This window comes from Eubalaena glacialis, chromosome 11, assembly GCF_028564815.1.
Source record: "Eubalaena glacialis isolate mEubGla1 chromosome 11, mEubGla1.1.hap2.+ XY, whole genome shotgun sequence".
Classification (NCBI taxonomy): domain Eukaryota; kingdom Metazoa; phylum Chordata; class Mammalia; order Artiodactyla; family Balaenidae; genus Eubalaena; species Eubalaena glacialis.
The window spans coordinates 45980719-45997929 of record NC_083726.1 but is presented as its reverse complement, the minus strand read 5'-3'; positions in this window follow the sequence as shown (position 1 = coordinate 45997929).

Here is a 17211-nt window from a genome sequence, read left to right as displayed (position 1 = left end):
CTTCTCATCCCCACGTGGAGGACAGTCTTGGGTTAATATTATGCACAGGTTCAAGGGGGATTGAACTGAGAAATTAAAATATTTTATAGCATCTTTTTGCACATGTAAATTAGGTAGCACAGAACTAACTACTAAGAACTACTTGGTAATTTATAATAGCTAAAATCATATTCTTGGCTAAAATTACTGAGTGTTTTTATGCTTGAGGCTCTAGGCAAAAATGATGATATGTGTGATCTCATTTAAAACTTACAACATCCCCGTGAGACAGAAATTATTATCCCAATTTTACTGATGAGGAAACAGTTTAGGGAAATCAAATAATTTGCTCAAGAATATACTGCCAGCAAGTGGTAGAGCTAAGTCTCAACTCCAAGTCTGTCTTACAGTCTAGCCTCTGTTCTTAACCCTGTAACCATCCCATTACTACCCTTCCTGTCTCCTCTCTCATTCTAGGGCTGACTTAGCATGCCCCAGCTTTTCATATGAGGGGGTGCGAGAGCAGAATGTGGAAGCAGGAATGAACATGATATGACTGTGTGACAATGATGCTAGCCACATTCAAGAACAGAATTTTCATAAAAACATATTAATAAAAATTTAAAATAAAGATATGTGCAAATGCAAAGCCCTATTCTTGTGTTATTAGAAATCTAAATGCTCTGAAATTTTATTTAAGTTTCTTTAGCATCCATAATGCTTCTGGATTTTCCACATGAGATGCTTTCTCAGCCTAGGTCAAGCTTGCCAATGACTTTGTTGCTTTTAGCTTCGTTTTTACATTAAAAGTCAATTCTTAGACCAAAAGTCCATATTTTCATCAACATACATTTTATTGGAACATTAGTTTATCTATCCTATCTCTTAGAATTAGACAACTTGAGCCTTAAAGGTATCACGCCTTTTCCTGGCTACCTGTAAGTGTAGAAGAGCTAATTTTATCTCAACAGCTTTAATTTATTTTGTCTTATTTTAATTTTGTTTCTGCCTCAGTATTATTTGGCAAATGATCAGGAAGAGTCTGAGGTGAATAATAAAAGAGCTGAGGTATCTTGGCACAACTGTATGGGGAAGCTTCCCACATTATAGTGTGTCTGGCTCTAGAGACCATTTTATGTCTGGATTAAAGAACATTAAAAATGACTCTCTGAAGTTCTTTGGGGGAAAATCTAATGATATATTCCAGGAAAATAAACAAAATGAAATATTTATTGAAATTTCCAATATTTGTAGGATGTTATTCATGCTATGTTAACATCATGTTAAATTTGTTGATCACTAAAAAAAAAAAAAAAAGTCAAGTACAGTATATTAAATTTATTAAAGCCAATTATATTTTGTGGATGTTCAATGATTATTAGGACTGGAGTTAAAATTTTCCATGATTAGATAAGCTGTTGTTACACAAGGAATGACTCCATGATCAGTTATATCCAAGTGGAGTTTTATACATTCTGGGTATTTTCTTCCCCTAATCAAGAGGGCCACATTGTTTATCAGGTCTCAAAGTCTCCAGGAGATTGGCAGTTGGTGTATCTAAACAATGTCTACAAGTTGGTGATAGTTCACCCTAAGCTACCTGGTACTACTGGATCAGAACCCATATCATGCCCAGGAGATGCCCTGCCCCTTTCCATGGCATGATGAGGAAACTAGGGGCTTTACATATCTCTGTCTTTCTGACTCTGCTCAGGTGGCTTTTCCCTTTCTCTAAACAAGCTACTTAATACTCTATAAATGTGAAATTGTAGGATTCATCTTGCCCCCTTGCAGGACTGGTGGCAGTCCTAAAAAGCTCAGTTTGGCTTGGCAACAGGAATAATGGTTTGAAGCCCTATCTTGTAACTCTGTGAAGTGTGACTTTTAACAAAGATTTTCTTGGACAGTGGCGGAGTGATGATACAGAAAAAAGCATCAGATTTAGAGTCATCCATTCCACAACCATTTAATGGATGCTGCTTATGTGCTGGTCACGGGATCAGATCTTGAGTCTCTTCCAAAAAGAGTTGCAGTATAGTTGGCATGGTTTTGATTCCGGCTTCTATGAACTCTGGCAGCTTTAGAAATATTCCTTAATACTTTCGATCTGTAGTTTCTACATCCATAAAATGGAAATAATATTACCTTTGCCACAAATATTTTTTTTCAATTGAGGGAAATATTGCATGTAAATTCCTGGTAGAGTGTGCAGGTAAGCAGTCAATGAGTGTGGGGATTATAGATATCTGGAAACAGCCTTGGGTTTAAATTCTAGATCTTCCTTTTATGGTCTATGCAACCTGTACCATGTTACATAGAAAGCAATTTGTTTATTAGTTACCTTTTTTTTTTTTTTTTTAATTCAAAGAAGGATGTATGTAACCAACAGAGAGTTTTCTGTGCAAGGACTGAGGGAAGCAATTTAGAGGCATAACTCTTTTAGCATTTATGAGTTATGTACAATTGTTCTCTGTCCTTTACAGATGAGAAAACTTAACCTTAATCAGAGAAGTAACACTTCAGAAGAACTTCTTACCATTGCACTAGACTACTGTAACTCCTGAGTGAGCTAGTGTATCACAAATCCCTAGCACAGCACTTGGAGTACAGCAGGAGCTCGAAACATATTCCCACATCCCTAACTTCTATCTAGTGATAGATTCTCAGAATGTTTTCATCCACAAGAGTTTGGTCTGTGCCCAGAGAAGCAATAAATACACATGAGGTTTGCATTGGATTTGCCTTAAATAATGAAATCTGTGACAAAAAACACTTTTACTTTGGTGTGATATTTAAATATGTGCATTTCTTTTCATGGATCAATCTTCTGAACCCTAAGCTAATGCTACATTCCTAGGAGCTTAAATATGTGCATCCTTTGAGTCAGATAAAAAATAAAATGGCAAAATTTATTACAAAATGTTTTTCAACTACATTTTCCACTGGGAAAAAGTTATAAGTAATTGCCCAATTCTAGTTTCTCCAGGTAGTAGGTCTGTAAGCAAGAGTTTTTTAGAACAACCAGAAACAAAAATCATACTTCAGTGTCATTTCAGGTAAAGGTCCCCCCTTCCCAACACAGTAAAAAAAGGACTATACCTTAAAGTAAAAATTTTAGATGCCACTGGAGACTTTTGAAATAGTGGAGACCATATGAAGAGTGCTTCACCATAGAGTTTTTAAACACAGGTCTTCAATGGTGACCACAGCATATATAAATGGAGAGATAGAGAATTAATTCATCGTACAGTGGAGCAGAAAACTCACATCTGTTCTTTCTACAACCCAGTACACCCCATTTATTATTGTTGTTCTTTGCACTGTCAGGTCCAAGCAATTAACTTGTGCAGACTGGCTTCTATGGGGGGAGATAGACAGTGTGTTTATCAGGGGAATATACTAGTTGTGGCTCTTTTAACAGCAGAGAAAAAGAAATACAATATCCCCTATGCTCTATGTAGACTAAGACACTATAAACTTACAGTCATGAAGTACTTTTAGCACCAAAATTATACTCAAAATTTTAAGTAATAGATAACATTTCAGAGTGTTTCTTTTTTTTTTTTTCCTTTTATCAGCTAAAAATAGATCATTTGGGATGGAGTCCAATACAGTTATTTTAGTTTCTTGGTGAAGGATTTATTTCTAAATATATTGGTTACCCACATCACTGATAATCTGGAAATGGAAAAAAAAAAGATTCTGTCATTGCCATTAAACATGGCAACTAATGCAGATGTATATTCAGATGTGTGTTGCTCATCTGAAGTGCTATTCCATGAGTGCTGATGACCTTATAAATAAAAGATGGGGTGCTTTGGTGTGAATCCCAGGTATTATGATCAGAAAATAGAATTTGTGACCCTATATTTTTCATAAATTTTCTGTTTTTATTTCAACTTCATTTTCTAGCTTTTCAACAGATAAAAAGTAGGTATTTCTTCCTACTCATATTGATTATGTTTGGGATAAAATGAGTGAAAGAATTAAGAAGCAAATGCACAGAACTGATCACTTCTTATTTTTCTTTTGGAAACTCTTTTGTTCCTAGGTTTCCAGAAGACCACACACTTTCATCTCTGTGACAGAGTACACCAGGGTACCAAAAATAGATTAATCCAAAGCGCCAACCTCAGATCTTGTTTCTACCCGTTCTCATGGCTTTAAATACTATCTATATGTTGGTGAATACCAAATTTGTTTCAAGGGCTTTAACATCTATTCCTGAATACCAGAATTCTACAAACTTCCTGATCAATATCTCATTTAGGTGTAAATAAGCATATCACTTTTGATTTATTCAAAATTGAGCCTTTGATTCTTTCCCGGTTTCAGTAATTGGCCCAGCCATTCATCCAGTGGTGACCTGGTAACCCTGGAGACATAAGGACTCTTCTTTCCTTCATATATTTGATCCATTAGCAAAAGCTCTTCAAAAGAGATAAAAAATCCTGCTACTTCTCATTTATTTGGCTTACAGCTTATTCTCAGCCACCTCCCTCCCTCACTTGGATCTATGCAGTGTCTTCCTAGCTGGTCTCTTTACTTCCCCTTTTGTGCCCACACCCGTATAGTCTGTTTTCTTTTCCACTCAGCAGCCCAAGGGATCCTTTCAAAACATCAAATAACTCCCTGATCAAATGACTTCCCTGCTCAAATTCTCCAGTGATCTTCCATCACACTTGGAATAAAATGCAATAAGTACCACATGATGTGACCCCTGCCCCATTCACCTCCCTAGAGTTTATCTCCTACCACTCTCCCCTTACCCACTTTCTCTTCTTGAGACACACTGGTCTCCTTGCTTACTCCTGTCTCAGGGATTCTGAACCAGCTGTTCTTTTTGCTTAGGGTGATTTTTCTCCAGATAACTGCCTTGTTCACTTTCTTACTTTATTCATGTCTCTGTTAAAATGTCACCTGCTCAGAGAAACTTTTCCTATCTTTTTTTTTTTTTAAATAAATTTATTTATTTATTTATTTTTGGCTGTGCTGGGTCTCCATTGCTGTGCACGGGCTTTCTCTAGTTGCGGCGAGCAGGGGCTACTCTTCCTTGCGGTGCACAGACTTCTCATTGCGGTGGCTTCTCTTGTTGCGGAGCACGGGCTCTAGGTGCGTGGGCTTCAGTAGTTGTGGCATGTGGGCTCAGTAGTTGTGGCTTGCGGGCTCTAGAGCACAGGCTCAGCAGTTGTGGTGCACGGGCTTAGTTGCTCCGCGGCGTGTGGGATCTTCCTGGACCAGGGCTCGAACCCATGTCCCCTGAATTGGCAGGCGGATTCTTAACCACTGTGCCATCAGGGAAGTCCCTGACCATTTAGCTTCTTAGTAGTTATCGCTGACATTATATGTTCATCTGCTCATTGACTGTATTTACATTAAAGTGTAAGAGAAGGCACTTTTATTTATTTTTTTACTATCTCAGTGTTCAGAATTGTGCCTGGTACAAAATGAGTGCTCAGTAAATATTTGTTAGGTGAAAAAATGAAAGGATGAAGTTTATATAGTGGGATTATTCTAGCTGCATAAACTTTATTCAGGGTAGGGCCTCTCATAAATAAATCTGCTTTAATCAGATAACATCATTAAAAGTCAAAATTTAGTTAATATTTAATTACTAGGATCATTATCAATTAACAAATGGGAAGCAGAAAACATTCCCAGTCAAATTCTCCTACTTGGTAACCAAAAATAATTAGAGTGTTATGAAACCTCTCTTTCATTGGTGCTGTGTAGACATACCCTGAGACTGGTACCAAGTTCTATGAAGTTTTACTGCTTGAGCAGATGGTGAAACAACCTCCTGGGAATAAAATTGTCCAGGTTTCCTTTGAAGTTTTTCAAACAATAAATAAAATACTGTGTGGCAGAGAAAGATCTATATATGATGAAAAAAGAGAACAAAGTTTATTTGTAAAGGTTGGAAAACTTCTTGTGTTCCACAGTATTAACCAGTAACCCAGAATTTACTCATTGATTCCCTTCTTCAGTGCTTTCTAGTGTCTCAGATTTGAGAACATAATTTATATACCATTTTTCTCTAAGTACTGTTTTCAGCCATTCCCACCAACCCAGACTCATGTTGTGAACAATAAAGCCAGTTTATGCATGGAGAATTACCAAATGAAGCATGCCTAAGAAGGAAACCTGTCCAGAGATATCTCAATAAACTTCACTGCTTCTTCCTCTGTGTACTGCTCTGTGCCATTCATAGCTTAGTGGGAATTAATTTGTAAAACAAATTGCATCCTGACAAGTAAAATAGATTTCAGTCTGGATGATTTGACAGAATATTGAACTATGCATTATTTTAAAGAAATCTTTAAAAAAACCCAAAACAAACCCCACTCCTGCCAAATAAATACTATTTCTGTCTCATCATTTTCTGCTTCTTCTGTTTCAAACTTGAATGAATTTATTAAAAAAAACAAAAACAATCCTAAATGTAAATACATACTAACAGCTTCAAAACACAGGAAGCAAAAACTAACAGGACTGAAGTAAGAAGTGGAAAAATCCCAATTATAGTAGATTGATAATAATGGATAGTAACTGATAGAACAAGTAGAGTTAAAATATCAGTGCAGCTATAGAAGACAACGTTATCAAGGACATTGACTAACATTAATAGAACATGCTATACGACAAGAGCAGAAAACATTTTTTCCAAGTGCAAAAGAGACATTCACCAAGATATATTCTGGGCCATAAAATAAGTATCAACAGATTTAAAAGAACTGAAATTATATAAAGCATGTTCTCTGATCACATCAGAATTGAACTAGAATCAATAACGGAAAGATATTGGAAAGAAACCCCAAATATTTAGAAATTCACAAACTTACCCTTAATAACTCATAGATAAAAAAAAAACCAAACAACAAACATAAACAAACAAAAAACCCTCTGCAATGAAAGAAAAATGAAAGAAAAAAACCCACCCAAATCTAGAGTGTAGACAGTACTTAGAGAGTAATTTATAGCATTTTATGCTTATAGAAGAAAGGTCACAAATCAATGATGTAAGTTTCCAAATTAACAAGCTAGAAAAAAAGAAAATTAAATCCAGAGTAAGCACAAGATTAAAGGTAAGAACAGAAAACAATAAAATAGAATACATAACACAATAGAGAAAAATAATGAAGTCAAAAGCTCATTCTTTGGAAAGATGAATAAAATTGATGAAACTCTAGCCAGACTGATCAAGAAAGAAAGATTATAAAAATTATCAGTATCAGGAGTTAAAGAGGTGTTAACAATACAGATCTTATAAAATTAAGAGGATAAAAAAGGCATATTATTAACAATTTTATGACACCACAATTGACAAGTTATATGAAATGAACAAATTCCTTAGGAGAAAAAAAAAAAAAACTACCAAAGTTTATTCAGGAAGAAATAGCTCTACTTCTCTTAAAGGACTTGAAGTTGTAGTGAAAACTTCAAGTTTCTCATAAAGAAAACTCTAGGCCTATTGGGCTTTATTAGTAAATTCTATTGAACGATTGAGGAATAAATAATACCACAAACTCTTCCAGAAAAGAGAATATGAATAATTATTGTCCTACTCATTCCACTAAGCTAAAACCTTACATTACGGAGAAAACATCAGACCTATATCTTTCATGAGCATAGATATAAAAACTCTTGAAAAAATATTAGCAACTTGATTCCACAAAGATATAAAAATGAAAATGAATCACGAACAAGTATGATTTATGCAGGAATGCAAGGCTGGTTTATCACTGAAAAACAATCAATGCAATTCATCAGATAAACAGACTAGAAGAGAAAAATATTAAAATTATAGGATGATTTCAGTAGCTGAAGAAAAAGCATATAAGAGAATTCAACATATATTCATGATATAGAAGAGAACACACTCCACTTCACAGAAGGCATCAAATGAAAAGCTAGTATAATAACTTAGTGGCAAAAAATGGAATGATTTCTTTCCCTAAAATTGGAAACAAAACATGGTTGTCTGCACTCACTACTTCTTTTCAGTTTTTTACTGCAGGTCTTAGGCAGCTATATAATGCAAAAAATGATAATAATAATAATAAAGTAAAATAAGATCAAATCACATATGTTGTGAAGGATAAAGTGAAACTGTCTTTACTCACAGAACATCATTAAGGAATCTATGAAGAAGCTACTAGATTCTAAAAAGTGATTTTATCAAGTTCCTAGGATACATAGTAAATATATATTTTTTAAAAACCCTATTTTCTATATATTAGTATATATTAATGGGAGTGTACGCTTATCTTGTTTTAACTTCATTCTTCAGAGAAGAAACAGTGCTTACATTGCTGCAGAACAAACAGATCTGTTTATTCACCAACCATATTTTAGTTTCTTATTGCTACTGTAATAAATTATCATAAATTTAGTCGCTTAAAGCAACCTATATTTATGAGAGTTCTAGAGATCAGAAATCCAAAATCAGTTTCATTATGCTAAAATGAAGGCATTGGCAAGCCTGCATTTTTTTCTGGGGGCTGTAGGAGAAAATCTGTTTTCTTGCCTTTTCTAGCTCCTAGAGGCTGCCTACATTCCTTGGCTTATGTCCTCATCTTCCAACTTCAAGGTCAGCTAGCTGTGTAGCATCTTTTCTCCTCTTTGACATCTGCATCTGTCTGTACATTTCCTCTTTTGGACTCTGATCCTCCTTTCTGTCTTATTATTACATTGGATCCACCCAGATAATCCAGGGTAATCCTCCCATCTCAAGATACTAACTTAAGCAAGTCTGCAAAGACCCACCTATCATGTAAGGTATTATATTCATAGTATACAGATGTATTAGGATGGGGACATCTTGGGAGGCCATTATTCATCCTATCACAGTTCACTCTCTGGTCCCTGAAGATTCATATCCATCCCACATGAAAGTACATTCACCCCATCCCAAGGTCTCAAAAGCCTCAACTCATTCAATATCAAGTCCAAAATCTTATCTAAGTGAAACAGAGCAGGACCCTATGGTCCTTGCCCCCCATGTCCTCAGCCTACCTTTTGTCTGTGGAAAAAATTTGGCCAAAGAATAAGTTTAATCAGAGAAGTGAGAAAATGTAGAAGCAAAGGAAAACTGTCAAAGGAGACCAAATAATAATAGTTTAGTCAGTAAGCACAGTCAAGGACCTTTAGTTCCTCCTCAAGGGCTGTAGATAATATTCTGAGCCATATCCTGTGGGCTGTCTTGTAGATACTGAAACCCCCAGCAGGTGGAAGAAGTTAACTACATGATGACCAGACTGCAGCCATGAGCTGCCACAATTCCGAGAACTGGCCTCAAAGAAATGGAAACAAACCGATCCTAGAACTGAAGATTAACTGTACCTAAAACAATCAAGATGACGCTGGTCAGACCACCAATGACCAATTTCAAGATGACTGTCAGAGCTGACTGTGCTGTTTCTGCATGTAACCCACTCCCTCCGCCTGTAACAGCTCTTGCCCACTAATTGTCAGTGGCTGGAGGGAGATTTGGCCTTTGGACAGGAGTCATCCTCCCTTTTGCATGTAGAGTAGCACATTTTTGGAGATGAGTAGTTTTATAAGCCTGTTTCCTGCCTGTAGAATTTTGAGGTTCGGCACCCTTGTTTCATTTGGTTCTCTCTCGGCCCCTTTCAGTTCAAGCTGCCAGTGTTTCTGCTGGTATAACATTCCCAGAAACTTGCGAGTCTCAAGCATATATCACAGGAGTTCACTCTATGAGACAAGAGGCTCCTCCACAGATCTTTCCTGGATAATCGTATTTCTTACTTTGGCTTCTGCTGAGAAGATGAAGGGGATCTATGAGTCACATGCCTAATCTCTTCATAGAGCCTCTGTGTGATTTAATACTCTGAGTTTTCGATATTCCTTAGGTGCTAGCAAAAGGCTGGCTAGCTACACACACACTTGGCTTTCACTCCAGAGTGAAAGTGAATTTCCTGACAGTGAATTTCCTAATTTTAGCTTCTTTTGCAATCTGGATAGGCCGAGAATTTCCCCCAATCATCAAGTCCTTATTTCTTTTTTGGTTAAGTTCTTCCTTCAATTTATCTCTTTCTAGTGGCTTTTTGGAATAAGCAGCAAGAAGAAACCAAATCACACTTTCAGTACTTTAGAAATCTCAGCGAAACATCCAAGTTCATTATTTTCAAGTTTCCATACAACTGCTTTCCATACAACTAAAAGCCTCGATGCCACTAAGTTTTCTGCCATTATATAACAAGGATTTCTTTTCCTTTAATTTCCAATAACCTGTTTCTCACTTCCCTGTGAGCATTCACCAGAAGTGCCTTTAACATTTATGTTTATACCAACTTTTTACAAAAAACATCTTTATTCTCTAAGAAAATAGCTTTCTCTACCATGCTCCTGAAACTGTCGGGGGTGGGGGGCGGGGAGGGGCGGGAGGACGACTGTGGGCTCCTGAGCATGGAAGCCTTTTTTTGTCGCCATTCTTGTAGGCAAGACTCCAGCCTCCTCCATGACCTTCCCTGAGTTCCAAAGGGCGGAATCGAACAGTTGCTAATCAAGGGAGGAGCAGCCAAGAAACCACCTGAGGCGAGATTAAAGGGACCAGAGAAGCTCATCAAGATTAGGAGACCAACCACCTGAGACCCTGCACACACCCTAATCTTGTCAGAAACCCCACCCTTGGACCACTGTTATAAAACTCCTCATCAAATCCTCCCCTGCTGTGTCCCCCTTTGCTTGGCAAAGTGATAAAGCTCTCCTTTTCTACTTCACCCAAAACTCTGTCTCCGAGATTTGATCCTGCACCGGTGCAGGGAGACCAAGCTTTTGGCATCACTCTCCCACTTTTTTCTGAGCCCTCATCTGCAGCATCTTTAATGTTCAATTTCTACCAACAGTTAATTCAAAGCAACAAAAGCAGATGCCAGACTATAGAGAAGGTGTTATACTGCTGGTTTTGAAGGTAGAGAAAGGGGTCATAGCCAAGGAATGTAGGTGTCCTCTAGAAGCTGGAAAATGCAAGGAAACAAGTTCTCCCCAGGAGCCTCCAGAAGGAATATAGGCCCATTGACACCTTGATTTTAGCCCAGTGAAACTGATTTCAAATGTATGACCTCCATAACTGTAAGATAATAAATTTGTGTTGTTTTAAGTCACCAAATCTATGGTAATTTGTTATAATAGTAGTAGGCAACGAATACAGTCCATAGATGTGATTTTGTGTTCTATAATGTATTATGTTCTAACATATATTTTGCCTCTGACAAGCCACTTAACTCTATAATTTTTCTCTTGAAGCGTTCTCCTCACAGAATTTGAAGAGTGGAAAAAGAGAAAGAAAATATAATAGTGATTAATAAAGTAATAGCGTAGGCTCAAGGAGAAGACTGATTGTGTTTGAATCTCAAATCTACATCCTCCCCATGTGACAGCATGATGTTACTTAATCTCTCTATGCCTTAGTGGCCTTATATGTAAAATGGCAATAATAACTATACCTACTTCCTGGGCTTGTTTTTAGTTTAAATAAGATAATCTATGTAAAGTACTTAGCACAGCCTGGACACACAGTAAGCACTCAAGAAAGTTTAGGTAATATTTTCTTCTGTCTAGTACTTTTTTTTTTAATTAAAAAATTCATTTAACAGGATTTTGCCATATGACATGTACCCCTGCATGAAATTATAGATAAAGAAGAAAAAAGCTTACAATCCAAATGCATAGGAGATATAATTGATTGATGTTACTGTGTTGATAGGAATATATGATATTAATACAGAGCTGTATTACGTGAAGGAGAATGGAAAATAGGAGGCATCTCAATATGCAAAGGTGGGGTAAGGCATAGAACTCAGATGGGAAAAAGCATTCCAGGAAGATTTAAATGATGAAAATACATTTGAGAGATTTCTCATCCTTGTTCTGGTCAAAAACACAGAACAAAATTATTTCGATTCTAAGTGAATGTGTTCATGTCCTCCAAATTTATAAATATGTCCATAACATATCACAGAGTATAAGCATATATGTAGCATTTATATTATCCCTTTATAACTGCTAAAGAAAGAAAGTGAACACTTATTAAGTACCAGGTACTTTAAAATTGATATCTTATTTGTGACTACATCTTTCTGAAGTAAGAATCATTGCCTCAGTGTTGCAATCAATGAAATGAAGGCACTGGGATACAGATTTGAACTCAGATCTATTGGTTTTCCATGATCCCACATTAGCATTTGCCATCTTTTTGGCAGCACTAGGATTTACTCTGAGGAATTTTTTGTCTTTTTAAACTCCAGATTATCTAGCTACAGATATCATGAACGCAATAAAAGACTAAACATCCAATTCGTGTCAAGAACTATGCTCCTTAAAATATTCAGACCTTCAGCTAGAATTTATTTAATTATAAAAAAGAGAATGAATTATGGAACACTTGCATTTGAAAATAAATCCAGATGGGAGGAAACCAGAATCACACAATTAGAGATCCAATGGCTCTGAGCCTATACCTAGGTGTTCTCGAGTCCTCTGAAGGACTCTCTCAGCCCGTGTAAACCTCTCAACCTTGACTGACTATTTAAGACCAGAAAAGAAAAATCAGAGTAAGCAGTTTATTGCAAATAGAGGATAATCAGCTTTATTTTTTAATGAAAGAAACCCAGAAATTATAAATGAAGTGGACATGATTTATTTTTAAATGAGGCAGAAATTGGAGTGGCGCTGGCTATGGAGGTGAAACACTGAGAAGATGAAAAGTAAACAACATGCAGGAATTGTTTTCTTGAGTGAAGATAACGTTTATGGTAAAAACACATTTTTAAATTATGCAAATAAGTAACAGATAAAAATGTCATCTATAAATGTTACCATGATTTTTGTACTTCACATGCCACGCACACCATCTCTAGGTATATGAATCCTTAGACTTGACTTTCATTCTGAAGCTGTTTCCAAAACATGTCAAATGCTAAGTGTCTGGGGTCCTATTAACTCATATTTTTCATGATTTCATGTGTAACTTGTTTATCAAAGGGTCTGATTTTAGTGGGGGTATAAATAGGAAGTGGTTTTATTTCTTTTCTCCAATCGCTGTATTTAACCATGACATTATTTCTCATGTTCCTGCCACTAAACATCGTCTTATAAAGATCTTTCAGTCCTTTTGCTCTGTTAGGTTCTGAAAAGCCCAGTGCAGCTTAGTCCAGGCTACAATTTCAATGTCAAATCCATTTTAAAGCTTTTTTTCTCTTTGCACTAACTCTGGATGGTGTGTCATCCCATCTGTTGTGGGATGCCCAATGCCTATTGCTCACAGGATGTGCAGGTGGGTGGACTCCTTGGAAGCCCCTAATGAGGTCTCTCTGCTGCACAGGATCAGATTTAGGAGGAATATTCTGGGGTAATCTGTCCTGACCCTCTCCATAATCTCCTGCTCAGTCTTCTTTCACTAGGATCTTGTTGCACAAAAGGAAGCTTTCTTGGGCAGGTACTAGAACGATGGTACAAGTCCTGCATATCTGCTGCACCAACATTGAGGTGCGTGTTACCCCACCATTGCTCCATATTGCATCCTAATAATTCCTATTTTTCCTGAAAAATAATCAGAGAGAGCAGATCAGCAAGTCTGCTGCCTAAATGGGCATCCCCTGTGGGAATGAGACAGCAGTTTCTTTCCTTGCAGCAACCTTCTATCTCTGTAAATGGTTCCTCAGGAGGGACCAACCCTTGGCTTGTACATGTGATTAAGGACGAAGTTCTTTCTCATCAGGGATGGGAGTTGGATAGTTAAAAGTTGTGGACAAGTATCAACAGAAAACCATAGAAAATTGAAATTTGAGGGAAGTATGGTGTGGGAAGACCTGCCTTGGATCCAAATAGACCTAGACTGACATCCTTGGTCCTGGCCCCCCAGTATTAGGATGATCGGGTAATGCATCTTCCAGGAGACTTCATTTCTCCATGTGTAGGATGGGATTCCATGCCTAGGGAGTTGCTGATGAGACATCTCATTGTAGTGACACCTATGAAAAGGCTGAACATAGTTCCTGGCAACAAAAATAAGTTTCTCCGGAGTACTTCAGCCTTCCTTCACAGTCCTTCTAGGTGTCCTCAGCCTGCTCTCTCCCCAAATTTCCCAAGGGAGCTATTCTATATCTTATTCATTTTCCTAAATATTCTATTCTACTAACCAAAACCATCAGAGCAGAGAAAAGAACTTAGGCATTTAACTCTCAAGTCCCCATCTTGGCGCATATAAAAGCATCTAATGACACGCTTTTGAAATTGTTTTCCCTTCTTTTTTCAAATGCTAATCCTATCCCCAAACCTCTCACCACCTATATATTTAATTTCCCTTTTTCTCAACCTATAAAACACTGAAACTTTTTCCATCCTAAAAACAAAAGCAAAGAAACACTAAAAAAGCAAACAAAATTTTCCTTCAATCTTTCATCCTCCTCTGGCTACATCCTACAACTTTTCATCTTTTTTCAGAGAACTATCATAAAAGAGTTATTTGCACAAGATGTCTCTGCCTAACTTATTCTTTCCTCAATTTATAGTTTGACTTCTATTTCTCCTACAACATTGAAATGTATTATTGTCAGAGGTTTAAAAACCTTAACATTTCCGAAACTCTACTAATTCTCAACAGCCCCACTTACTCCCCACAAAAAAGGAGAAATCAATTATCCTGTGATGTTCTTCACTGAATAGTGCTAAGACCCAATTGTCTAAGGTTAAAACCTTGGTATTACCCTCATTCCTCTTTCTCACTGATTGGCCTTCATCCATATATGCCAACACCAATCCATCAACCATTTACTTCTGAAAACTCTCAAATATACTAACTACTCTCTAATTTTTCTAACAACAATTTTAATAGCATCCTATCTGTATCTTTATCTTCCCACTTCTCAGCCTTGCCCTGCTCCTCTCTTCTTGTAGACTCTATTTTTCTTATGACATAATCAAGCCATCTTAGCATGGTATCTCTTCCCCACTTAGCCTACTCTTTAGCCATTAGAAACCACATTTTAGTCCCTGAATGTCACTCTCTTTTAGGCCACCATGATTTAACACTTCATAATGCCCTGTTCTTTCTGCTTCCAATGTGATTTTGCAGCCACTCACATACGGTGGTGGAGTCTATTTCCTCTTTCCTTAAATCTACCATGGCCTTGTGTCTTGCCTTAGTCAATAAATTTTTTTTTGATTGTTTGAATTTTATTTTATTTATTTTTTTATACATCAGGTTCTTATTAGTTATCCATTTTATACATATTAGTGTATATATGTCAATCCCAATCTCTTAATTCATCCAATAAAATATGAAAGAAGTTTGTCAGTTCTACACCTAGGCCACAAGACACCTGTGTGTTTCAGCTCTCTCTCTCTCTCTGGGATATTAGCAGATATTAGCAGGGTAATATCTGGAATGAATAATATCATATCTAATATATGGAATGATAATATCTGGAATGAATCTGGCCTAGCTTGCTGGAGGGCAAGAGGCCACATGGAACACAGACTAATAATCTTAACAGAGGCCAGCTGGCTGATTTACCACCTAAATAGAGTTGCACAGAGACTTAATAAGCTGATTCTGGCCCAGATCAATAGAAGTGATCACCTGACTCATAAAGCTACATGAATACTTTTTGTTTTTAACCACTAAATTTTGTAGCGGTTTGTTTGCTGGAATAGCTAATAGATGCACTATGTCAGATTCATATTGGTGCTGAAAATCATCTAACGGAAGAGTGTATATTCCATATAACAAAGATCTTTTATTTAACCTTTGCATACTAATGATATTTTTTTAATACTACTTTATTGAGGTATGGTTGATATACAATAAGCTGTACATATATAACTTATACAACTCGATGAGTTTGGAAATGATGACTATACATTTGTAAAACTATCACCACAATCTATGTTACAAACATATCCATTACCTCCAAAAGTTTCCTTCTGCCCTTTCTGTTTATTATTATTACTATTATTATTATGTAATAAGAACACAACAGAAGATCTATCCTTATAGCCAATTTTTGTATATACAATACAGTATTATTACCTATATGCATTATGATTTTTCTTGACAAATGTTTTCCACTTCTAAAGTCTAATTCTTCTTTATCACTTAAAAATACAACTTTTGGATCCATATTACCTTCTGTTTTCATTAAGGTTGTGGTAGAATCTTGTCCATTATTTCTTCTTTTTATCCTACAGTTAAAACCATTTGTTTAACATTAGAATAATTTCTCATCCTGACAAATATGTTTTTGCACACCTATGTTCATGGCAGCACTATTCACAATAGCCAAGACTTGGAAACAACCTAAATGTCCGTTGACAGATGAATGGATAAAGAAGATGTGGTACATATATACAATGGAATATTACTCAGCCATAAAAAAGAATGAAATAATGCCATTTACAGCAACATGGTTGGAGCTAGAGATTATCATACTAAGTGAAGTAAGTCAGAAAGAGAAAGACAAATGTCTTATGATATCACTTATATGTGGAATCTAAAGTATGACACAAATGAACTTATCTATGAAACAGAAACAGACTCAAAGACATAGAGAATAGATTTGTGATTGCCAAGGGGAAAAGGAGGTAGGAGAGGGATGGAGTGGGACTTTAGGATTAGCAGATGCAAACTATTATATATAGAATAGATAAACAACAAGGTCCTATTCAATATCCCGTGACAAACCATAATGGAAAAGAATATAAAAAAAGAATGTATATATATGTATAACTGAATCACTTTGTTGTACAGCAGAAATTAACATAACATTGTAAATCAACTATAGTCAATAAAAAAGACAAATATAATATTTTGCCCCTGATTTTAATCATTCTCTTTTCTGTTATAAAGGCTATCATCAGCTTTCCCCCCTGGACACTTTATGCTTTGCTAAGCTTCTAAAATGTGCTCAAATTCTTGCCTTGTATTTCTTATCTTGTATACTTCACAGATCTTATTTCTATTTATTTTCCTTTGCTGATGTCATGGTAAACAACATTATAAGTCAATTCTATCTTTCCTTTTCCCTGATCCCTTCCCCTATATACTCAACACACATTATTCCATTCTCTCTGAATCTGCTGGCTAAGAGACCAAATCTTTTTCTAATGCCTTTTGAAAAATGTGTCTTCAATGAAAATATTTATCCTATACAGAATGCCTAAGATCTGATTTGTATCTTTTAGCTATATTAGTCCTCCTGGGAATTTTGT